This window comes from Homarus americanus, unplaced genomic scaffold (assembly GCF_018991925.1).
Source record: "Homarus americanus isolate GMGI-L3 unplaced genomic scaffold, GMGI_Hamer_2.0 scaffold13581, whole genome shotgun sequence".
In the NCBI taxonomy this organism is placed as follows: Eukaryota; Metazoa; Arthropoda; class Malacostraca; order Decapoda; family Nephropidae; genus Homarus; species Homarus americanus.
Genome location: NW_024750713.1, coordinates 90,860 through 115,942, shown reverse-complemented (window position 1 = coordinate 115,942; position 25,083 = coordinate 90,860). Strand labels below are relative to the sequence as shown.

General features: G+C 43.1%; 1 protein-coding gene and 1 non-coding gene across 2 annotated transcripts in view; one reads left to right on the top strand and one right to left on the bottom strand.

The window, feature by feature from the left end:
- Nucleotides 1-5,167: 5,167 nt before the first annotated feature.
- Trnal-caa lies at nt 5,168-5,283 on the bottom strand. The gene is made up of 2 exons: nt 5,246-5,283; nt 5,168-5,212 (listed from the first exon to the last, which is right to left on the bottom strand). It is a non-coding gene; the product is annotated as a tRNA-Leu (tRNA).
- Nucleotides 5,284-11,836: 6,553 nt separating this feature from the next.
- Nucleotides 11,837-25,083, top strand: part of LOC121854154 — a 102,666-nt gene continuing 89,419 nt past the window's right edge. The window contains exons 1-2 of the mRNA XM_042348582.1: nt 11,837-12,059; nt 13,872-13,932. The gene's annotated coding sequence lies outside the window, so the exon portion shown is untranslated. The remainder of the gene's footprint in view (nt 12,060-13,871; nt 13,933-25,083) is intronic.

Sequence of the window (25,083 nt, the reverse complement as noted above, 5' to 3'; positions counted from 1 at the left end):
TGGTGTGTGTGTGTGTGTGTGACGCTAGATAGGGTTAATCGCCAATTAAGCTTTAAAATGCAAATGACGTTTTATCCAAATAGAGATAACATTTTCTTTTTATTGTTGCAACTTGATGGAAATTAAATCGTATAGGTAAACTCGCTCTTTCATATAAGACGTCGTTTACCGTCATTAGACAGTCAAATTAAATTAGGTTAGGTTAGGGTTTTTTATGAAATTGGTTAGATTATCGTTTCGGTCATGCACCTTTTTGGAAGTCGTTCAAAACACATCAAAAACCATTGGAAAAACCTAATTTCAACCTAATCTAACCTAACCTAAACTTAAAATTAAAAAATCAGCTGCATGACCGAAACGATAATAATACCATGAAATTATCCATTTTTATGTAGTATGATGATCTACACATTCTACATGATCGCCTGTGTGAGGGTCTTCCACAAGCGAGGCGGAGTAGTTATACGGTAATACCAAGGTCTATGGGTAGTACAAACAGTTTTTTTTAGATTGTCCCGGAGGGGGCTAGTTTATTGGGCACCCCCTTACATCCTGTGCAAGGTGAAGCGCAGGAGCGTTTACAGCGCCCAACTGGGAAGCATGCGGAGTTCATGCTTGCCTTTATGACTCGTGCATTAAGGGCGAAGAACCCTGAAGGGTCATAGGTTTTGTCAGCAAGTTACATAAAGTGACAGAATAATGAGTGTGTGGGGGGAAAGTTCCCGGTACATTTCATCTGTTTATAGCAAAGCGTGGCAGGTCCCTAATAATGTCAAGTGCCAGGCCTGTGACTAGGAGGAGGGATATCTGGTCAGGGAGGGAAGAGGCGTTGGTAACGGCTGGGGACCTGTAGGAGGAGGTCATAGGACGAGTGAGGATGTAGTGACGGAGGATAATACAAACAAACTTTCACGCTGATAAAACACAAGGTCATGGTTGAGTGACCGTGAGCTACGCAGGTAACACAAGGTCACGGCCAGGGAGGGTGGGTGACCGTGAGCTTGATTATACAAGGTTAAAGCTGGCTCGTGCGGAAGGTCAGGGACAAGAGAGGAGAGGGAGGGGGGGAGACAGACTGGGAAGGTAGCCTGGAGGGAGGGAGGGAGGGTGTCCATGATCGTGGGGGTACTTCCGTCTTAGTGAGCGGCGCTGGATCAATATTACAAACGTAAATAAAATATTAACCAGCAGACCTTTGTGTTCCTTCCTCTTTTCTTCCCTCTCCCTTCTGTCTCTCTTGTTCTCTTCTTGCATCTTCTCTCTATATCTTTTTAGCTTTCTTTCCTTTATCTTTGTTCTTTATTCATAATTTTCTTGAAATTTGTCTCTTTTTCATCTTTAATTTCTGACTAATGGATTTTGTTTTTAAAATTTCATCATTTTTGAGACCGTAATTTCGTTAATAGTTATTGGACACATCTTCGTCCTGTTGCGATCCAGAGAGAGAGAGAGAGAGAGAGAGAGAGAGAGAGAGAGAGAGAGAGAGAGAGAGAGATAGCACGCAATCATAACACACACACAAATAACAACAAATCACGGAAGTGCTGACACGCAAGACCCCCTCACAAGTGTTCGTGTAAACAAATGCTTCACATCAGTCAGCAAGAGCTCTTCTTAACGGTATGCAACACCTATCCGCTAAAGCAAGACACCGTACATACGCTATAATCCACTGATATAACCGTGCTGTGTGTTGGCTTAGCTGGGTTTATGTGTGTGTGTGTGTTCTCGCGTGGTGATCATGACGCGTCAACAACCACTCGTGATGTACTTCCCGCTACGTTCTCAGATCAGATCAAGTAACAGGTGAAATCAACATCTCGTGGACTAGTGTAAATAAATGACGTCAACGCCTGTCGCATTCGTGTTAATCGTGTACCTAGCATGACGTTCCTGAGTGAGGCGTGTGTGGACGTGTGTTTAATCCCCTAACACAAAGAAAGACAAATCGCGTTACCTCGCCATACATTAGTGGATATTGGAGGCGGTTGCTGCATCCATCAGTATTGGTCTCGGTAAGTAAAAAAAAAAGTACTTGAAGGCGAGTTAAAAATCCCCTGTTTGATATTTAAATAGTGGTGATGTCTTGTTGTCATCGTGGGCCAGAAAATCCTGCCTGACGTCAGGACCGTTGGCAGGGAGCAGCAGGCTGACGCGAACCGGTGTATCGATTGACTCTGGTGCGCGAGGGTGGCTTAATCACCACTTGGGAGGTGGAGGACAAGTTTATGGGTAACACAGGACAGGAGGGCGAGGGGCAGTGTTGTGTCTATAGACCCTCACAACCACTGTACTGTAGCACCCCATACCTTTGTTGCCGTGTACGTTAGGGGCTGTTTTCACTCTCTCTCGTTCCCTTCAATATGCTTGCCACTGTCTTATTCAATATTTACTACCGGGTCTATAATCAGATACTGTACTTCCTCCCCGCTGGTAATCACGGGAATCAGGTAGAATCTTCTAACAACTTACAGGGCGGCAGCAAGTCACACCCGCCATGCTTAGTTCTCTTCCTCACACGTAGCGCCTCCTCCCTCCACCACTCCAGTCCACGTTTGGGTTTCCGCAGCATGTCACTCCATCACGCCCCGTTATTTCATTCCTCGTCTTCCCACGCTTTCTCTAACGTTTTTTTTTATTCTATCTTCTTCTCCATTCCTTCTCTCTCCATTTCTCACCATCTACACATTTCCTACTCACTAACGTATTCAGAATAGTTTTATCACCCAAACATTATTTTTCTCATCTCTGCAAATGTGATATATATATATATATATATATATATATATATATATATATATATATATATATATATATATATATATATATATGCAAGTAAATCACTGTAGGTGCGCGTGATCCAAGTATATGCTAATAACCACAAGAAAACATGTGGTCTCGATATGAAACCTTGATACTACTTGGGAGAGAGAGGCGTCCTGTGTTTCCCCAGTACACACCCAGCCTTGAATGGGTACCTAACATGACGTTACAGTTGGGGAAGTGAAGGAGTTCGAGTACATGGAGCTTAAAGTTAAGGAGCTGTCAGGCCTGTGTAAATATTTTTTACGATTATTTACGAACTTTCAAATGACCAGAAGATTGAAATTATTACAGTCGCGTTGAGACATAAAACAATCGCTTCTTAGTGTTGTTTTCATTGTGTTGATTTTTCTTTTCGGTGTCATCGCAGGCCAGTATGTTCCAGTGCTGTACACCCGGGAGCAGAACGCTGTTAATATGTCGTCAATGCTCTACCAGCAGTTGCCTTCACACAAACACGCACGCACGTGTGCTTCTTCAGTTCATCTTCAGTTCCACTTAACCATCAAATGCCTATAATGGTGAGATTTGCCTTAATTTTCTAGACCACCACCATCATCATCATTACTACCTCTCTTCCTCTTTCTCATCATACCTTACCCTTCCTTCTCGTTCTTCTCATCTTCTTCTAGTTCTCCTTCTTCCTCCTGTATCACCTACAGTGTTCATTCATCACACGGAAGGAAGAATCATATTAACAATTTCTCCATCGAAGACTTTATCGCTCTCGTGAAAGTAGTTGAGTAGAACAGAGGTGGGTGCCGCGTGTCTCGTGCTTCTCTCAGTACATTGTTGTGTTTAATGTGCCACTTTGAATGTCCTTTAGTGACCACCTTACTACAGTGACCACCTTACTCCAGGGGCCACCTTACTACAGTGACCACCTTACTACAGTGATTACCTTACTACAGTGATCACCTTCCTCCATCGGCCACCTTACTCCAGGGGCCACCTTACTACAGTGACCACCTTACTACAGTGACCACCTTGCTCCAGGGGCCACCTTACTACAGTGACCACCTTACTCCAGTGACCACCTTGCTCCAGGGGCCACCTTACTACAGTGACCACCTTACTCCAGTGACCACCTTACCCAGGGCCACACAGTGACCACCTTACTACAGTGACCACCTTGCTCCAGGGGCCACCTTACTACAGTGACCACCTTACTCCAGTGACCACCTTGCTCCAGGGGCCACCTTACTACAGTGACCACCTTACTCCAGTGACCACCTTGCTCCAGGGGCCACCTTCCTCCATCGGCCACCTTACTCCATCGGCCACCTTACTCCAGGGGCCACCTTATTACAATGACAAAATTAAGAATTCAGAAAGTATCGCTTTGAGTGGTATTCTATTATTCGTTTAAAGATACGGATAATAACGTTTTTCATTGTTGCAGCCTTAGTGTAAAGAATGAGGCGGCTCTGTTGTTGTTTACTGATAGGACGAGGCTGTATTTCAAGGTTGGTGGGCGCTCGAACAAGGTGGTCGCTGAAGTAAGGAGGTCACTGTGTGTGTGTGATGTTTGGGGTGGAGTGAGAAGCGTGACTAATGACTACTGAGTAAGTTGATGCCACGACAAGGTTGCACACACACACACACACACACACACACACACACACACTCAAAAGAACGAGGTGTAGCCCGTTAACTTACTCAATGTACATTACCGTTGACACTGATGGTGATAACGATAAGAACAATCACCACTGCGTCCTGTTCGTAACTTCCTGTAGTAAGGTCGTTCAATCCTACCCGCCCGTGCTGCCTCCTGCCTCTCGACGGGTTGTAGTTGTCGTTGTTATAATATTACTGCACATCAACAACAGAGGTCTTTGTGTAATGAGGTTTATAATTACACTTTTCTAGCATCATTAAAACAATTATGAGAGATAACGCGTGTGTGTTAGACGGGTAATAGTAGCAGATTAGCCATAAATATACAGTACACACAGTTTACTGAGGCCACAAGTATTCCTCATAACTAGAGTAAAGGTAAAGCCAGGCTGACTGAACTGTACGTCCGGCAGCGGTGCATTGCCAGGAAGGCCGGACACCGATTTTTTTTTAATAGCCAGAAATTCTCCAGTAAAGATTTTAATTTAACAGTCCACCATTCATCAGGTTAATATCTGTTCTGACGGTTGGTCTGTTTTGAGTTACTACCTTTATTATCTAGTGTTAGTACAGGGGAAAACCGGTGAACCTGTCATGTCTGGTAGTGAGGGTCACACTAGGTCACACCCTTCCTACCGTTTGTCCCAGGCCAAGACTGGAACCCAGGACATAAAGTAAGAAATACGCTCGTTGCCCTATACCGCCAACACCACATAAAAGAACTTGTCAGGAGTGGGATTCGAACCCACGCCCTCAGAGAGGACCAGAATGCCCATTGCCCCTCTATCTGAAGGGAAGTTACCTTGAGTCTGGCGCCTTAGACCACTCGGCCACCCTGACTATATTCATGTAGGTCTAAATTATCGTAATAACTCTCCTGTCTTTATATTTACAGATACGACAACATTACCAGAGTTTCTTTGATTATTTATTGTTCTTCGTATTTGCTGCTACTGTAAGTGATTGGTGTATCCCGACACGTACTGTAAGTGTCCACACCGTACAGTCGTTGTGTATTTGTTGTGCCCCGCACCACGTGAAGTCTGTCATATAAACAACAGTCCTGCGGGCGTCTGAAAAGTTCACGTATATTATTTTGTATTGACGGGATGTTTTCCTGACCTCCCACCTTCCCTTAAACCGGAGGGTTGATTATGTGGCCCAGATTATTTTAATTTATATCATTGATGTAAATCCAAACAGTGTGGGTCTTGGGATGGGTCCATTGTCTTTCCTGGAGCCAATGTTTAGTCCAACCCGATGTTATGCCTCGGAAGCCGTGTGTCTTGATTTTTATGATTAACTGGACAGGTAAATCTTCGTAGAACGCAATAGAGACTTTAAGGTGTAACACATCCACTGGTGTTCTTCGGTGTTCCCATTAATGGGAGTGTGAGCAGATTTATCACACAAGCTATTCACCTCACTAAACCACACCGCAATGCCTTGGTTGACTGAGTCGCTGGAATGTCTCAGCGTGCTGTGAGGGTGATTGGCCTATAGTGTTCTGCTGCTTTCCCTTAGCCTTTCTTTACTGCTGTACCAGATGACTCGGGCTCATCTTCAGTCTCGAGGGACTTTGTATTGACCCAAGAGAAAGTTGCATCACTCACTAACACTTTTATCGCCTTGGTCTGTGTTCCATCTACTTCCGAAACTTTGAATTACCTCAGGATTGCTATAATTATCTTTAGTATTTCGGCTGCGATTGGTATCTCTTAACTATGGTACTTTTCAGCCCCTGACTCTAGGGCGTGGTGTGTTATCCAGTGTCTTGTGTGGACACTGAACCAAATTATTTATTTAGCTTAACTATGGTCAGCCTTACATCCTCCAGAGCAACACTCGACCTCCTTCACTTCCCTATAGTGACACCATTTATGGCTGGGTGGTCTGGGAATGCCTGGCAACCGAACGAGAGATCCTTCGGTAAGGCGAATGCCACACCCACTCGGCCACGGCATCCCTCATTAGGGTAAAATAAACACTTTTATTTAAAATTTTCACATTTCAATTAAAAATAGAAAAGAAAAAGATAATATTAATTTACACCTTGAAGATGCCGGAAAACCAACCTTTTAAAGTGAGACAGATTGTATGAGTATGGAAACACAGAAGGCAGATCATTCCACAGTTTGGCTGTGTGAGGAAAGAAGGATTTATTATAACGGGTTATTCTTGCGTGACCGACAGCCACAGAGAGACATTGGGCACCGCGGGCAAGACGTGTGTTACGAGCCCATGTACTTGCCGGCGGTACACAGGATGCCAAATCCACCTAACATTGCCCGTTAAAGTACCTATAAAAGAGAGAGTGAAGCAACATTCGGCGAAGAGAAAGGGAAGAAAGATCGTCAACTAAAGGAGGACAGTAATACAGAGACAGGTTAAAGCATCTTAATTTGCACTCCCTCGAGAGACGTAGAGTGAGGGGCGACCTGATAGAGGTGTAAGATGGAAGTCAGGGCTAAACAATGGGGACATTACAAAGGTACTCAAACTATCCAACCAGGAGCGAACCCGTAACAATGGTTTTAAATTAGACAAATTTAGATTTCGGCGCGAAATTGGTAAACACTGGTTTGGTAACAGAGTAGTGGATGAATGGAACAAGTTACCAAATATCATCATTAACTCGAATACGCTGAATAGCTTCACACATAGGTTGGATGCTTATATGAGCAATAGGGGTTGGGTATAAACGGGACTGCCCGGTATGGGTCAATAGGCCCGCTGCAGTTTCCTCCATTCTTATGTTCTTATGTAATTGCTCAGGAGCGAAGCAGCATCTGTACAGCATTCACAGCTTTCGGGAGGTACAGTACTCAGTTGAACATCTTCCCCATCGGTATGTATAGTTTTGACAATAGAAATCATTCTGGACAAGACATATTAGTAGTCATATGCTTGCCACCTCCTCCTCCCCTTCGGAAAATCCCCCGTTGACACCCATATATCTCCCGCCACACACACAGTAATGTACACCAGTTTGAGCCATGTAGCTCCCCCCCCCTCCCCGTGACCACGTATCTGCTTACCGGGACGTGTAAATATCCGGTTCATGGCGGTGTACACTAAGACAGGTTTTATGGTTGTTGGTTCATTATGATGTTGTTTATCAGACATTAAGTTATTATATAATTGTGTGTCCCGTCGTATATCTAGAGTGAGGACAGTGAACTTAGAGTCAGTAATCCCTCCACTACAGTACTCGTATGTCGCTATAAACAGTAAGGTAAGAAATTATTGAACTTCAGCCTCATATTAAAGGCTTGTCCAGCATGTTGTAATTTTGTTCCATGTTCTTGGTTCAGGAGGCGTCCTCCGTGTGGAAGTTTCTGAACACAGGAATGTGTTTGTGTGTGTATGTGTGTGTGTGTTAATACAGTATATAATATGTGTGTGTGTTTGTGTGTGTATGCACGCGTTTGGGAACACACGGGACTACACAATACTGTGTTTGGGTATGTGGGGGGGGGGAGGTATACGTGACTTTGTTAGTGTGTTCACCTGTGTGTGTGTGTGTGTGTGTAAATGCACGAGACCTGAAAGTGGAGGACTAAGGAAATGGCGACGACACCACGTCCGGCACTGATGTTGTTGTTATTATTTTTGTTTTATTTGGTAGAGACCTGGGCACAACACAAGGCGCGGGGCTCTGAGCTTCCCGGTATAATGATCGTAGACAAACAAATTACAGCCATAAAAACGACCCGTAAATAACAGAGAGATGGTGTACTCAGTGAACTGTAGCCATCGGGTAATACGACCATCCAGTCAGCCTATATTAGTAGACCATCTCCTGCCAAGCTGCTAGGTACAGGTATCATGTTAAAGCGATCATCTGCAGGCACAGTACAACAGACAAGAATCAGCTAACGACGGCATTTATTTACTGATTAGGTGCACCAGCCCTTGTGATAGAACCAAACATATTTTGACGTCCTTGAAGGTAATATCTAAGCTTCTGTAATCTCCACGATGATTGGGTGATTTTTATCCAAACTCAACTTGGTCCCTCACACTAGATTAATTATTTTGTGGAATGAATTGGATATTTTACCTGTGTCATGGCTGTTGCGCTAACCAGCCCATACCTGTTCATACTTGTCTGAGTGTAATGGCGAGGAATCATGTCAAGTCATATTAATCCTTGTTTAATATGAGAGTTAACGTGTCACTGTCTGGTTGTGAGATGCTTGTGAGGAGTGATGACCTCTGAGACGCCGCCCACTTGTTAGGAGTTATTGAGGAGACAGCGGAAGCACGCAAGAGGCTCGCTATAATAATCTACCCACAAAACCTCCTCCTCCCACGTCAGGCAGCTCCCGAGACACGGAATGTTTTGTTGTTTTATATCAACAGAACTTTAGGAAGCATATGTTCGGTTCAAACTGTTTAGGTGGTAAGTGGCGTTTGTAACGTTTTATTAAATTTGTTTAAAGATAGATGCACAGCACACACACACACACACACACACACACACACACACACACACACACACACACACTCAAAGTACATTGAATTTAAGGACATCATCTCAAGGAGTCTGCACACCTCGTGCTGGGCAGTACTCAGGAACGACAGACCTGCAGACCTAACAAATAAACGTACAGGGAGAACCACATTGCTGCCTCGGAAGGATGGTAAACAACTGGTGAAGGATAATACATAAACAGTAATTCCACCTTGGCACCTACACCTATCTCTTCCACAAGGCAGCTGCTACAGGGAGGGCGACGAGTTCAAGGGAAAACCAGGAAGCGAATTATAAGCCACTGAGGAACTGATGTTTTCTCGCAATACTGTCCGGAAGAGGGAGCCTGTTGGGGTGTTAAGCTTTGGATGTTCTGAATAAGCTGAGATCAAGCCTTACTGAGACTGGAAGGACATCTAATTTGCATGTTTCAGCTTTGAGAACCATAACACCAATGCTGCCTCGAGTGAGTCTTTGAATGTGAAGTTACAAGTCAAAAAGGAAAAATTAAATTATGTAAAGGATGTTATTAAGTGTGACTCAACCAAACATACAACGTTTTCTTCGGGTCCTCTGGTTTTCTCCTGAGCTAAACCCCGGACTCCTGAAGGAAATACCCCCCCCCCCCCTGAACAGTGGGGGAGATTACACACACCACATGGATAATTGTCTGACAAAACTTCCTCGACGCATTTAAAACGTCGTGTGCCTGCAGAACATAACCAAATTATACGTAGGTTAGTTTAAGTTAACTTGAGTTGGTTAGTTAGGTAAGGTTAAGTTGGGTTAGTTAGCTTATTAATACTAGTGTAATTACTATTTTTGTTACACGGTTAATGATCTTAGTTGTTGAAGAGCGGTGGTATCATTTCAGTACAACGTCAGACGATGCAATGCATTTGTTATAATTATGTACGAGGGCATTTAAAAGGTTTTGACATTTTAGGTTTTAAAGTATACAACAGGTTACTATTTTTTATAAACAAAGTTAAATGATTAATTAATGTGCTACAATTTATTTGAGAGAGAGAGAGAGAGATTTAGGGAGAACTGAGCATCAGTGTCTTAAAGTTTCTAACAAAAGATTTCACAGCTAAGAAAATTCAACGACACTTGGTTGGAGCTTATGACACACAAACCCCCTCATAGGCCAGTGTAAGGAGCCTCCAGGAGTCTCAGTGTGAGCGTGAAAGTCTTGAGGGTGGTCTTAAGGTCTTCAAATGCCGCCGACGAGCATCTGTAGACCGAGTCAAGCACTTGATGATGACTGACCGACTCATCAAAGTCGATTGAATAAGCATTGATTTTGGCTTTCCTCGAGTAAGTGTTGTGACCACCATCCATGAACATTGGAGGGTGTCTTAGGTTTCTGCAAAATGGGTTCTCCGTGAGTAGTGGATGGCCTCAAGTCAAGAGCTATTTGAACTGTACAAAGCTGATCTAGCCAGCTTAACTCTCCCATCGGGTGTATAGTATAGGGAATCGAGACCAGGATTCATCATTTTGACTCTGGGTCGAACAGCGAACTTACCCAAAGGAAGCACCTGAATTGTTTGATCTCCAAGAGGTTGTAAAGTCAGTCTTCGCCACGACAGGATGAGGATTTTGATTTTTTGGGATGTCAAAGAGAGTCTGCTGATGGACTCTTGGCCTCCTGCTGCTCAAAACAACTATTACCAGTGACTAACGGTGGTCTAACGCTGACCAGAGGTGTGTTCCTGCTCCGTGTCAGTACATTAATCCCGTGTCACAGCGGCTTCTATTTACAATTGTGCCTCTAGCAACAGAGTCGCCTTCCCTGCCGCCCAGATCTGGTACCAAGTGGTTATTATCCGATTCACAACCTGAACTTCTGTCTCTAATAGCATCGCTCTCCGGGTGAGGAGCTGAGGGAGGCTACAGGTGCGCATAGTTTGAGGACTGGACTTTTGTAAGGCTGACATAGTGAGTTAAAAGTACGCGCACACACACACACACACACACAAAGGGGGGGGGGGGCAACAGCGGCTTGATCTAGGTCATTGATATATTGTGATAAAGCAAACATACTTCCGCTGATGTAACTCAAGTTATGTAATATTACCTGAGCCAGGTTGGTTTAAATACAAGTGTGGTTAGGTTAGGTTGGGTTGGGTGTTCTAGCAAAAGGATTAAGTTTTTAATCATAAGTCTGTCGGGTCTAAGATATTTTTCCGTTTGATGTAATGTTCCCAATTCTAAAATATATGTTCACGATCTGGTGTAGAATTAGTTTTAAAATGAAGAATAAAGTGGGAGGAATATGGTTTGCAGTATAATGTGCCTGTAAAATAGTGGCTATTGATCTGTGTTCTGGTGAGTTCATGTTTGTTAGTGAGCCTCAGTGTGGAAGACTACTAGGCTTTCTCACTTACGAAGCCTATTTGGTTTCCAGTACGCGTGTGTAGTGAACTGCAACACACTTTGCTATGTATAGTCTACCAAACCTTAAACCTAACTGTATTTGACGTAGGATTATTGGGCTAAATGTCAGTAGGCTAGTTCTGTTGGTTTGTATGTGATGTCATATACATTTATTTTATACGTTGGCTCTGCTGACCTGACTATAATACAAGAAAAAAGTTGAAAAAAACCCAGTAGGATCCGGATTTAATTCCAAGTGACGAAATAAAAATTTAGCATAAAAGAGCCAAGCATTCTCTAGAGTCTAGACCCTTGTAACTATACTGTAAGTGTAAGGAATTATAAGCCGGAAATTATGTCAGGCGAGACAATATTCCTCATTATCGGCAAAAAATGAACCTATACTGAGGGGGAGGAGTGTGATTTAACTTGAGAATTAAGTAGCCTGGTGGGATACGCGGGGTGAAGTCGTTGGTCCGCCTGCCACCTCGCCTGCACACGTCACTACCTTACTCGTATGTTGTGAGTGTTGTCGGTGGTAGTCCGGGCGAGGTTCCGCGGGGATCTCTTTTATTTTTGCCTACAATTCGTGATAAACACATTCTGAGGTCTCGTGTATGAACTCAGTAATGTAGAAAGGACAATCTGACTGGGAATATCACGTTAAGAAGTGTAGAATGTATACATGAAGCTGGAAAAGAGTAAATGGAGAGGCCCAGACACCGCCAGTTCCAGCTTGGCACACACAACCTTGACGGTGAGCCACATCTCATACTAAGGTTTGACTGTTTCGTTCTTATTGCTTAAAAATATATATATATAACAACAAAAATGACTATACTTTATCCCTGGAGATTGTTTAGAAGGTTTAAGTGTCATAATAATTTTACATTTATTTCAAACAGTGCTTTTATAGTCATGCATATGAATATTTTATTGCAGTTTTCCTAGTATCAATACACTTATGTTCCCCGTAAAAATAATTATGTTTTTGAACTGTTTAGACAACTTTGAAAGTTGATTTATGTCTGTATTTGTTAATTAACCTTATATTTGTTACAGGTAAGCTTGGCAGTTGCTTACTATCAATATTTCCATCTAACTTCAAATCTCCAACACTAGCCAGTGTTGTTTATCGTCCTTGTCAGCATAATATTCATCATTTTACTAATTTGTGGGGAATACGTAAATGCTTGTATGTTTTTGGAATAATTCGCTCGTAAAACTGACTGTTTGAACCTTGATGCATTTAGATTAACATATTTGCAGCGTGTGGGTGTGTGTGATGTCGCTGCCGCCATTCACATTACTCAACGACAGAGCCTCACTGAACATAGCATTCCATAGTGACGTGTATATAAGATAATTATGACAATTAAGTTCTTTTGTAGTCGTTTCTTTACTGATGCCAACGAACACGACACTTGGTAGGTGTAGTATTGGCTGGTGGATGGGAGCGTGACTATACCAACCAGGAAAACATAATAATATTGGTAAAAAAATAACACGAACCAATCCCACTCCTCACACACACTCCCTTGTTATTCTCAGCCACTGCACTCGGTACCACACTCACCTTCTGTTGGGATACGAACATACGGGTCAGCACCAGTGTTTCCCAGTGACACCTGCTCTAAATTATCTAATACCATTATTCTCTGGAGCAGTAAAGTAAATAAAAAAAAATAAAAAAAGCATCGGTAATACTATAAGAAATAAGGGCCAATTGCCTATTATCATTGTTGTTTTTAATAAATCTTGTGTATTTTTTGTGGTGAAATGTCGAATTTAGGTTTTATAAGTTTATTTGAGAATTTTACTATTGGTAATCTTTTCTCAGTGTTTATTTGAGAATTTTACTATTGGTAATCTTTTCTCAGTGTTGGGGCGAGGTGTGTTGGGGCTAGACAGGGAGTCGTGATGTTATAAATTCATACAGGTGTTGGGAGGGGGAACACCTGTTCGGATTTGGCTCCCGACTTGTTTCATATTATTGATTCTAGTAAATGGTATACGAGTGGTACTGAGTGACGGGTGAAAATACGTGAACACTCTTTCTCATTTGTGGTCTCTCTCCTTCCTTTCAGTCTTCCTCTTTCCTTTCTGTCTTCCTCTTTCCTTTCATTCTTTCTCTCCCTTTTCCTCTCTCGCCTTTCTTTATCGTCTCTCACCTGTCTATTCTCTCTCTCACCTGTCTATTCTCTCTCTCTCTCTCTCTCTCTCTCATATATCCCTACAGGTTCCGTCACACCCAAAGATGTAAGCATGGGTTTTGTCCTTAGTTCACGAGTCTGCCCCCTGGTGTTTCAAGTATACAATGGTCTGTGTGCATCAGGTGGCAACTATACTGTGATTGAGTTGTATAGTGGTCTGCATTGTACGCTATTAAACCTCTCCTCAATCGTCTACACCTTTTGATGCTAACCTAACCTAACTTGACCTAATTTAACCAGGTAGCGTTAGGTTGTTATATAATTTTCACGTGTAATAAGCAAGGGTGTCTAATTTTCTGGTGGTAGGTTGGCATAGTTGTGTTATCTGATTGTTGTTGTTTTTTCTTTTCCTTCAGGACGACAAGGGTGCAAGATAAGTAGCAAGGAGTGAGCTGGCAGTTGTTCTCGGTGCCACAGGTAAAGTGATCTTGAGGCATGACGTGTGTATGTGTGTGCTAGTGACATCATGCCTACACACACACCACCTACACCAGCGCCAACTTTCACACCTCTCGTAGTCTCTAAAGCAGTGTTTCTTAACCTGGGGTGTTAGGCTGAAATCGGTTTTATGGGGTGCTGGGAAATGCCTTATATTTGGAGAATGAACAAAATAAATTATCACGCAGTACTTTAATTTCTTTTTATAGCCCTGTAGGAACTGTAGTCTCTTCAACCAGATGGGGAGGGGGTGCTGGACTGCCTAGACTTGACTACAGGGGGCACTGAGGTCGGAAAAGGTTAAGAAGCGCTGCTATAGAGAATATCTGCTGGTAGACACACTGTGCATAATTTTTAGGAAGTAAAGAACGAATGCATTGCTTTACATGGCAGCTGTTAGTAGTGTATGTTAACTGGGTGACTGGTATAGTATTGTGTCGCCAGTTGTGTTGGTACGTTGGTTATGACACAATACAGGTATTGCCACACGGGCTGAATGAAGATGGTATGTATCGTCGTCAAGGTAACCATCACAGCTGATTTCCTCTGTCATCCAAGAACCAGAACTGTACGGATTATTACTGTTGATTTTACTGTTATAATGTTGATGTAGTGTTTAAGGCTTGTAATGTTGAATGTTAAGAAATGTTTTATGAAGAGGAAAAACACAAAGTAAATCCATTTTCTATGACTTCTAATACCGGGGGTTATATTTTGATGGTTTAAGACTTAGGCAGTGTTGTGTTGTGTTGCTTCAGAGATCTGTCATGCATCACTTTACGTACGCATGTCATTAACAGAAGCTAGAGGATAAGGAGGGTAAGATGGTTCAGCAAGGACACATAAGGTTAACTCTCCCATTTTCCTTGTGAGTATAAGGTATCGGCGGGTCGTCTTGGTGTCAACGCGTTTACAATTACAACACATTTAGTGAAAGATGCTGTTATGGTGAGCAGCCAGGTGAAGTATATGACCTGACCTCCACATGACCAGACCTCCAGTGTTGATGAGAAGCAGGATGGTGAACAGGTGAAGTATATGACCTGACTCAGTGTCTTTCCACAAATCCATCTTATCACCTGAAAAAAAGAATTGTAATTCCTTTTGGGTTTTTATCTTCTCTCTTCAGGTTGATCATATAACACCTCTCTACCTCTACTCGTGTTGGGGGGGGGGGATGGTGAGCTTACCGTGAGGCGTGTGTACACCTTTTATCACGTCTGGGCTCCGAGATTGGAAAGATTACTCATGATTTTATGACACGTGGAATTGTTAAGTGTCTGGTGTGTACTGGTGATGTGTTTTGTGGTGTGTACTGGTGATGTGTTGTGGTGTGTACTGGTGATGTTTCGTGGTGTGTACTGGTGATGTGTTGTGGTGTGTACTGGTGATGTGTTGAGGGGTGTGTACTGGTGATGTGTTGAGTGTGTACTGGTGATGTGTCGTGGTGTTGGGGGTAATGAGACCGAAACTAGGAATGGGAATGATGTAGATTGTATTTGTGTGAAAGAGAGGGAGGGAGGGGAAGAGAGAGAGGATGGGGAAGAGAGGGAAGGAGGGGAAGAGAGAGAGTGAGAGGGAAAGAGTAAGAAAGAAAGAAAGAGACGGGAGGGGGAAAGAGAGAGAGAAGAAGGGGGAGGGGGAAAGGGAGAAGGGAGAGAAAAAGAGAGGTAGGGGGGAAAGGGAGAGAATCCTTATATCATGACAGCATTTTGTGACGCTTGTACAACTTCTCATCAGACCAGCAGCTGAAGCTTACTATAATAACCTAATTAGATGCAATAAATATTCCACTGCTGTTATTTAAATATAATCCATCTCAGTTTTCTCTGGGGCTACGACTGTCAGAGTGAGGTATATGTGTAAAGAAATATGATGTGGTTAATATTTTTTTAAAGGGATAAAATATAAAGTTGGATCGCTTCAAGAATCTTCAATCCAGCTTATTTGACCGTAAGATTAACCACCCGAACACTATATGGGAGATGAGGTTAAGTTAGCTTTGGTTAGGTTAGGTTTGGCTTGGCTTGGCTATATTTGGTTAGGTTAGCGCTTGGGTTAAATTAGGTAAGGTTAGGGGTTGATTGGTTAGGTTTGGTTATGTTAGTGTGGTTAATCAATAGGTAAAATAAGCTGGGGTGGAGATTCTTCAGGTGATCCAATCAAAATCAAGCCGCCGTAAGAGGTACACGTGTCATGGTCGGCGCTAATAGAGTAGTTCCATTCATTAGTGACCACGGCCGGTCGCTTGCCACCAGACCTGAGGTGCGCCAGGGAGGATTAATGGATGTTATGCACGCCACGAAGACTTAATGTTAATTTATAATCTCTACCACTTGTCACCTCAGTAGCCGTTCGGGCGATTGGTCTGTTCTTTGTTACGACCATCAGTCCAGTGTTAGTACAGGAGGGAACTGCTAAGGTTGGCTGGGTCACACTTGTCTAGATATAATGGGACGTAGCCAAGGTTTGTTAGGTTAGGAGGTTCAAATCAGCAGCAAGACCCCTAACTCTCCCTCATCTCGTTTCTCCTCTCCTCCATCTCTCTCTCTTCCCCCCTCATCTCTCCTCTTCCTCCCTCATCCCTCCTCTTCCTCCCTCATCCCTCCTCTTCCTCCCTCATCCCTCCTCTTCCTCCCTCATCCCTCTCCTCTTCCTCCCTCATCTCTTTCCTCTTCTCCCCCATCTCCCCTAACAGGCATGAGAATGTCTGACTAATACGTGTATAGAAATATTAAAGGCTGATCCAGGGATTTTCCAAGGGAGTGTTGTTCATAAATACTATAGGTTACTTAATGTAGGACTCGGAACACTTCAGGTTATGACCACTGTAAAGCCTCTGGTGGTATGGGTAACGGGACAAGTGGATAGATAAGAAGAAATGAAGTTCCCTGGCAGTATAATTGCCGTGTTGACTCATCCTCCGGCAGCGGGTGGGTGGGTGGGTGGTGGGGGTGGGGGTCGTTCTCCGGAGTTCGTGAGATTTGTTTGTTGATTCTCTTAACTGACGAATGCTGCTGTTTACCTTTGCTTCGAATGTACAGTCACTCAAACATAAGTCCTGTCAGTCCTCCCTCTCTCCCATACATGAACACCGAAACTCATGAACCAGTGAATCCGAGACAACACACATTGTTGGACCTATAGATGGTGCACTAGGTCTTGTCTCGGATTCACAGGTTCATGGATGGGAGAGATGAACTGACATGACTTATTTTGGTGGGTGTGCGTCGACTGAAAAACACGACTGGCAACACCAGCACCTCCACACCAACACCTTCCCATCCAAACAAGTGTAAAAAAGATCCGCCATGAACAATATTTACAGTGCTTGTCGACGTGTTAATATTTTTTCCCGAATTTGCAGGCTAGAGGACGTTGGTGAGCACTCGGTTCATAATTACTTGGTCACGAATATTCTAAAGTAACGCCGTACAGTCCTAAATAGTCCGGTAAGGGATGACAGCTGGCAGACGTATGGCTGATTACAATTGTTGATTACGATTCCAATAACGATTACAAAGTTTAATTGAAGATGGATTACGATTACAGTATTTGAAGATGTTGGATTACAGTTACATATAAATGATTAATTGGATTCCGATTACGAATACATCGTAACTGCAATCAATCACTATTACAATATGATTTCAATCGGCCCCATGGGTGGTGGATGGCATTGGTGAGTGAAGGTGGTGAGCGAGGAGGCGGTGGTTTTAGTGCTTGTTGGTAATTCATAACTAACCATTAAAACAGAATGCTTTAGGTGCCTGGATTATTAAACATGTGTAGATGATAGATATTCTGGTATTACCCTTTCTGTTTGTTGTACATATAAGGCAGACAAGAATCTATTTCACCAGCTGACGAAGGAAGTTTATCATCGAGTGGACGGATTTAAAAGCAGAGAAACAACGAGTGAAGGAGAGGCTCTGAAGATGTCATGAGACCTTTTGTGATGATAAGCTTTGAACGACCAGGTTATTACGTGTTGTTGTTTTTATTGTTATTTATTTTTAGATTTTTCAGCTGCCAGTTAGTAAATATCTTGGAGTGGGTATATATAATCTTATAAAGATAGGCGACACAGGCAGCTCCGTATTATGTTATGAACGTGTGAATATATGCACAGAGAAGAGAGGATGGTGGAGAGAAAAGAGACTCAGGAAAGGCCTAACCTAACCACATTGAAAGCCTCAGTGTGAGAGACAACGATGGTGATAATGAATCTTCTTGGTATGATGAACTCAAGGGACAGTGTGAGCATAGCACACAGGGCGGCACAGCGTGTCTGGCACTCGATCACCTTTACTTCCTCAACTGTATAATGTTAGGTTTCCCATTACAGTTGGATGGACTGGTGGACCTGGCCGGGGATCGAACCAGCGACCTTTAGGACACGAGGCTTATAATTAGTGAATGATACGTGATGAAAATAAGTGTATAAAGTCTGAAGAAAAGTTACAAATATCAGTGAATAAGTGTGGAGAAAGTTGATAGTGAATGTGAATTAAAGTAAACTGGCGAGTGTAGAACTGGTAAAAATGAATAGAGTTGAAAGGTGAATGGTAGGACGGAGACGGGTAGGATGAGGCAGGAGAGAAAGGTGGCGCGGGAAGCAACAACCGTGAATGAGCGGACAACGTGACAGGTGTTGACGTGAGGGGGCTGTTGGGTGGTGATGAGGGGGTGGGGATAAACCACATGGACAGTTTAATATGTGTGTGTGGAAGAGGGGTAAGGAAAACAAATATGGCGGGCCAGCAATAATAACCAAATGTCTCTTTAAGTTCCATTCCTTTTCAATTTGGGTAAAATATCTCGAGATTCTTTAATTGATGAATAGCTTATGTAACCTTAAACTTCCCTTTGAATTAGTTGGCTGGAGGGAAGAGTGGAGGCACTGACTCGTATAGACAGGTGGTCGGCCATAACAGCTGTGCCACGCCAGGCAAACTCTGCTCTCTAATATATATATATATATATATATATATATATATATATATATATATATATATATATATATATATATATATATATATATATATATATAATGTCGTTATTGCTAATCAGTTATTACTGGCATTACTTGGCTACTTCTCTGTTGGCTGCTGTAATGCTTTGTGATTCACCTTACACACGATGCCAAGGGGTGCCCAATAAACTTGCCTCTGAAATCTGACAGATATGGACTAATCTTCTTTGACACACTAAGACGATTCATGAATTGCAGAATTTAACAATTGATGTCAATTTTTCTCTGAACAAGAGCAAATTGACATTGACGATCTCCCTACATTCGTTGTCAATCATTCTCTTAGTATTAAATGTGTTGTTGAGGAGTTGTCCGGTTATTCCTTGACACTGGGTCATGCAGCTCGTTAACCTAGGCTGTGGTGGTTGTGTTGGCGAGTTTCTACACCTTACACAAATTCACTTTCCCACTGTAAAACTTGTTTCAAATTTGCCTGATGGTAATCGGTGATGATGATGTGGCCCTAGAGGGTGAGCCAGCCTCCAACACGAGGGACAACTTAATATTGTTACTCGTTGAGTTACTCGGCTTCACCAGGTGGAGGGACAGGAGATAGTACAGCACCTCCCTACTAAATATCTTTAAAAATGTGGAATGATTAAGGAACATACACGCACACACGCAATGTATATATATACACACACCAAGCTATATGGCGGGTGTGAGGGAGGGTACAAAAGTAAATTCAAACAAGTTTTAACCCTGCACCATCGACCGCCACGTGTGCAGGAGAGACGCCACGTGACTCACTATTACCACCACTCGGGAATAACTTACTGCGAGGTGAGGACCTTGGCAACAGTACACTCCGGTAAGCATGCGAATTTGTACATACTTTCTAATGTTCGCATATTCTGTACTTACATGTGCAGCGAGAACATTAAAGGTGGAAGTGTTCTACTCTGGCGTGAGGTGTGAGGGTAACGTTATGTTACTTGCTGGTGTTATGCCAGATACTGAGTGAAGTGATACGGCTAGAGAGTGTGTGCGTGCTCAACGTGTCTCCTGAAGTATAGTTTCTGGGCCGGAAGATCCGAGACTCAGGATAACGTTACAAACTACAAATGCTGTCTACAGACTACACCATCAGTGCTACAGGTAACATCAATCTTCATGTTACACTAAACCGCCAGGCAATTAATCTATGTAGTTATTCTTCATATTACTTAAAGTACACAGCCCTGGCACGCATCACAAGCCGATTTAGGAAGCATCGTCCAACCCTAACCTCACAGCATTATCACACTACCGCCTATCATATCCTGAGAGGTGTTGTGGCATACATAGTAACAGGTAGTACTGGCACGGGGACTTTACCTCATGATGCAGTAAAACAAAGCTTTTGCAGACCACCCAGCTGTTACGTCACCAACAGAGATGTGACGTCATCGGCCTTTAAACAGTATACCTTCTGCACAGCTTTTATTCTATATAATTTTTTATTACTTGTGTCGTATAGTTGTTAGACGAATAACCATGTGTTTGGTTTGTTGACAGCAAGGTTTTTTATTATAAAATTATACTGTATATTGCGTGTACTTTCCTGAAACCAACTAATGACTCCAAGTACTCAAGGAAATAAAAATCAATCTATAATTCTCCAGCTAGACCAAACATTAGATTATCTCATGACCTAACCCAGTGGTTCTCAACCTTTTTCACTCCATCCCCCCTTGAGCAATTTTCAACATTCTCGTGGCCTCCTTCATTTTCTCCCCCCACAAATAATGTTGAAAAATAAAATGCACAATATATTGTTCAGAGACAATACACACTACTGTTTTCGTGATGGTATCCCAGGCCAGACAGATCATTCGGTCTTATCACCACTTGCAAAGGGATGACACACGGACACGTACTGAACAAGTCAGTTCAGCAGCTCGGTCCAGCGCCTGTCACACGGACAGGGACTGGACCTGTGAAATCTTAAATAATCCGTAAGAAAATAAAAAAAAATAGCACCAGAGTATGTAAATATTAAAATTGTATTGTCGTTATGATTAAACAAAATGACAATAAAAAGAATGAAAATTCTCTTCTGCCAAGTCAAAATAAGTAATACAAGTTTTGTTTAATTCAGATTCCCAACATTATTTGGAAACGTACAATTTATAACAGCTCGCCGTGGCTTCCTTGGGGGCCATGGCCCCTAGGTTGAGAACCACTGACCTAACCTAACCTAAAACATTTCCCACGTCGCAAAAATTGATACGTATCATGCTATTAGTGTAGAATCACTCGATGCCAAAAGAGTAAATAGAATCTATTGGGAAGGTGCTGACTCATGCCGCTTGGTGCCTGGACCTAAAACATGATGAATTTATATCAACATCGTTAAATACTTTTTGTTTTTGAGGTTACGCTGCTGACACTTACTGGCATAGTTTTGAAATGTGGGAATATGATGCTTAGAAATTAATGTCAACGACCGCCCCACACTCACGTGACCCCAGCCAGCGCGAGTAATGATAACGGTCGGTGAACTTAACCTCTGATTGAAGTAAACATCCCCGGTGCTAAATGTGTGTGTGTGTGTGTGTGTGTGTGTGTGTAACAGTTAAAAAGCTCCCAGATACTCGTCTATAACGGTACAGTGGATATTAGATCTAGTTGTCAGGAAATGGCGAGGAAGCTAACAGAAGCTAACAGAATTCAGCTTACATTTGAACTTGACGATATATAATTTCAAATTCAGAGGAACGTTAAAATATATATTATAATGTTTTTTTCAGCCGTTACATATTATTCAGCTGGCACCTGCATAACATACCTGTACGTGCGGCGGTGTTTGATTAATCCAGGGTGTTAATTTATTGATATTTTATGAGTTAAAATAATAATAATAATAATAATAATGGTTGCCCCTCATGTTCGGGGATGGCCGGCTTGAAGGCCACCTAGGCGTGAATTCGTTAAGGTGTACATAAGAACATAAGAAAATAAGGAGTCTGCAATAGGCCGGTTGGCCTGTGCATGGCAGCTCCTGAGCTGTCGTCACCTCAATCACACCCTTTGTTAACGATGTGTACGACCCACAGTGTCAAGGAATAATCCGAGAAGACCGGGCAACTCGCCAACTGCACTGGCTAACCATTACTCCGAAACACAATCCGTAAAACGATTAATATCCAGGACCCCATTTACTTGCCTATAGTTTCACCCTGCCTGGGGATCGAACCGGGTCTACTCATTTGGGAGGCGATTATGTTGGCCAGCACACAAGCAAATTGTTTTTAACTGCCAGAGGAAAACTCTGAAATATGTAAAAAAAAATTCAAAATACCGTACTTTTTGTGACAGATAGTAGACGATATACTGTACTGAAATTCAAAGTGCAATAGATATGGGATAGTATAAACTGAATTATGTGTACAGTCGCCTGCACTTATACCTGGTACAGTGACTGGTATGGCTTCTGAGATGTATGCAGTAGGCAGCTACCAAACAGGGAGGTACTACCGCCTGGGAAGATATTGGAAGCATAATGTGTTGTCTAATGGTAGACCCTGCTGCTATATGACTTTCTGCCTCATTTACACACAATTGCAGGGTCTCAATTGTTGCTCTTACTTTGACAACACAACATACATATTTCGTTTTTCACTATTGATCTAATTTAAAATTCTGTATTTATTATTATTATTATTATTATTATTATTTTATTTTCGCCCCCCCAGCCTCCGATGTGGGTCAGTGACCTGTGCCCAGGTGAGCTAATCCCCGTAAAAAAGAAAGAAAAAAAAAAAAACTAGCCTCTGTTTGTACCTTCCACCACCATCCTGTAGCCTCGTGTTTACATTCGTATGTTTGGTCTCGGTTGTGGTAGTGGACCTTGAGAGAGGTAAACCATCCACGTGTCGCTCATGTATTGCCACATTTATCCCACTTGTTGGCCGTCTGGAGGGAAGCCGTTGCCGAAAAAATACCTGTTTGTGGTGTATTTTTAAATCCTTCTTGCTGACTCGACGTAACAGGTTAGTTGTAAACAAACTTCTTACCCTCACACTTCACAACAGGTTTACATAAGAACATAAGAAAATAAGGAGTCTGCAATAGGCCGGTTGGCCTGTTCATGGCAGCTCCTGTCGAGAGTTACTACCACTCTCTATCATCCAAGTGCTTATCCTCAAGCACAAATACCAATATTCTTGAGAATTTGTAATAGTACAAATGTAAGCACTCGATGTAGGGAAGTTTGACCGTGTGGAGAAGATACTGGCCACGAGAAGTTGCTGGCCATGTGAAGAAGTTACTGGGCCACGGAGAAGTTACTGGACTTGTGGAGATGCTACAGGGCCACGTGGAGAAGTTACTGGGCTACGTGGAGAAGCTACTGGTCATGTGGAAAAGTTACTGGCCACGTGGAGAAGCTACTGGGCCACGTGGAGAAGTTACTGGCCATGTGGAGAAGATACTGGATATCAATTCACTAGAGTCGGTGCAGCGAGGAATGACGAAAATGATTCCGGGACTTAGAAACCTTTCATATCAGGATAGGTTAAAGAAACTAAACTTGCATTCCCTAGAAAGACGAAGAGTGCGGGGAGATATGATAGAAGTATTTAAGTGGGTGAAAGGAATCAATAAAGGGGATATAGATAAAGTTTTTTATAATATCCGAGCAGGATAGGACTCGTAGCAACGGATTTAAGTTGGATAAGTTTAGGTTTAGGAGGGAGATAGGAAGGAACTGATTCACAAATAGGGTGGTGGACGAGTGGAACAAGCTTAGCAAGTTTGTAGTAAGTGCTGGAACTCTGGAAAGTTTCAAAAGGAGGCTAGATAGATTCATGGATGATAGAGTGGTAGTAACTCTCGACAGGAGCTGCCATGCACAGGCCAACCGGTCTATTGCAGACTCCTTATTTTCTTATGTTCTTATGTTCTACTGGGCCATGTGGAGAAGATACTGGGCCATCAAGATTCTGGAATAAAAAGTGAAATTAATAATGAAGTAAAATTAGGAATTAAATAAAAAAAATATCCAGGCGTGAAAAACAAAATAGAACCAAAAATAAAATACTAATATACAAAAGAAAAACAATAAAAATGAGAAATGAAGTTTGACTTTGTATCCAGATATGAAGAAAAAATAAGACCGGAATTGAAATGTTAAATAGTAAAAAAAGTGTAAAATTAAATAATGAATGAAGCGTAAAACCACAAAGAACAAAATAGCATAAATAGCCAAGAGTTACTAGGTGATGGAAGAGAGTCACATGGTTCAGCCAAGAGTAAGATATGAAGAACCTTTTGGGAGTACTTTAAGCTGTAGGTTAGAGAAATGTCAAGACCTTCCCACCCTCGCCCATATGGCTGGCTGGCTCACGGGTCGATTAAAGGACTCGTGTGTTCCCTCACTGCCTGACCTTTACCTCTCATCACCAGGTCTTGAATTATTAACTATTCTTCCTCTTATATCCATCCTCTCCCTGTCAGTCAGTCACCCGCCTCTCCACCAAACCTCGCTGCCCCTCGTCCACCTCTCCTCCACCACCAAACCTCGCTGCCCCTCGTCCACCTCTCCACCACCACCAAACCCTGCTGCCCCTCGTCCACCTCTCCACCAAACCCCTGCTGCCCCTCGTCCACCTCTCCACCACACCAAAACCCCCACACCTGCTGTCCACCTCTCCTCCACTACACCAACCTCAAGGCTCCCCTCGTCCACCTCCACCACCACCAAACCCCTCATGCCTCTGCCTGGGCCTCTCCAACACCACCAAACCCCCGCTGCCCTCATCCACCTTCCACCACTACCAAACCCCCGCTGCCCCTCGTCCACCTCTCCACCAACACCACCAAACCCCGCTGCCCCTCGTCCACCTTCCACCACCACCAAACCCGCTCCGCCTCTCCACCACCACCAAACCCCACTGCCCTCGTCCACCTCCACCACCACACCAAACCCGCTGCCTCGCCCGCCTCTCCACCACCACACCCAACCCGCTGCCCTCGTCCATCTCTCCCACCACCACCCAAGCTGCCCCCTCGTCCACCTCTCTCCACCCCACCACCAAACCCCGCTGCCCCTCGTCCACCTCTCCACTTAATTAAAACCTCATGTCTCACATCTCCACCACCTCGCTGCCCTG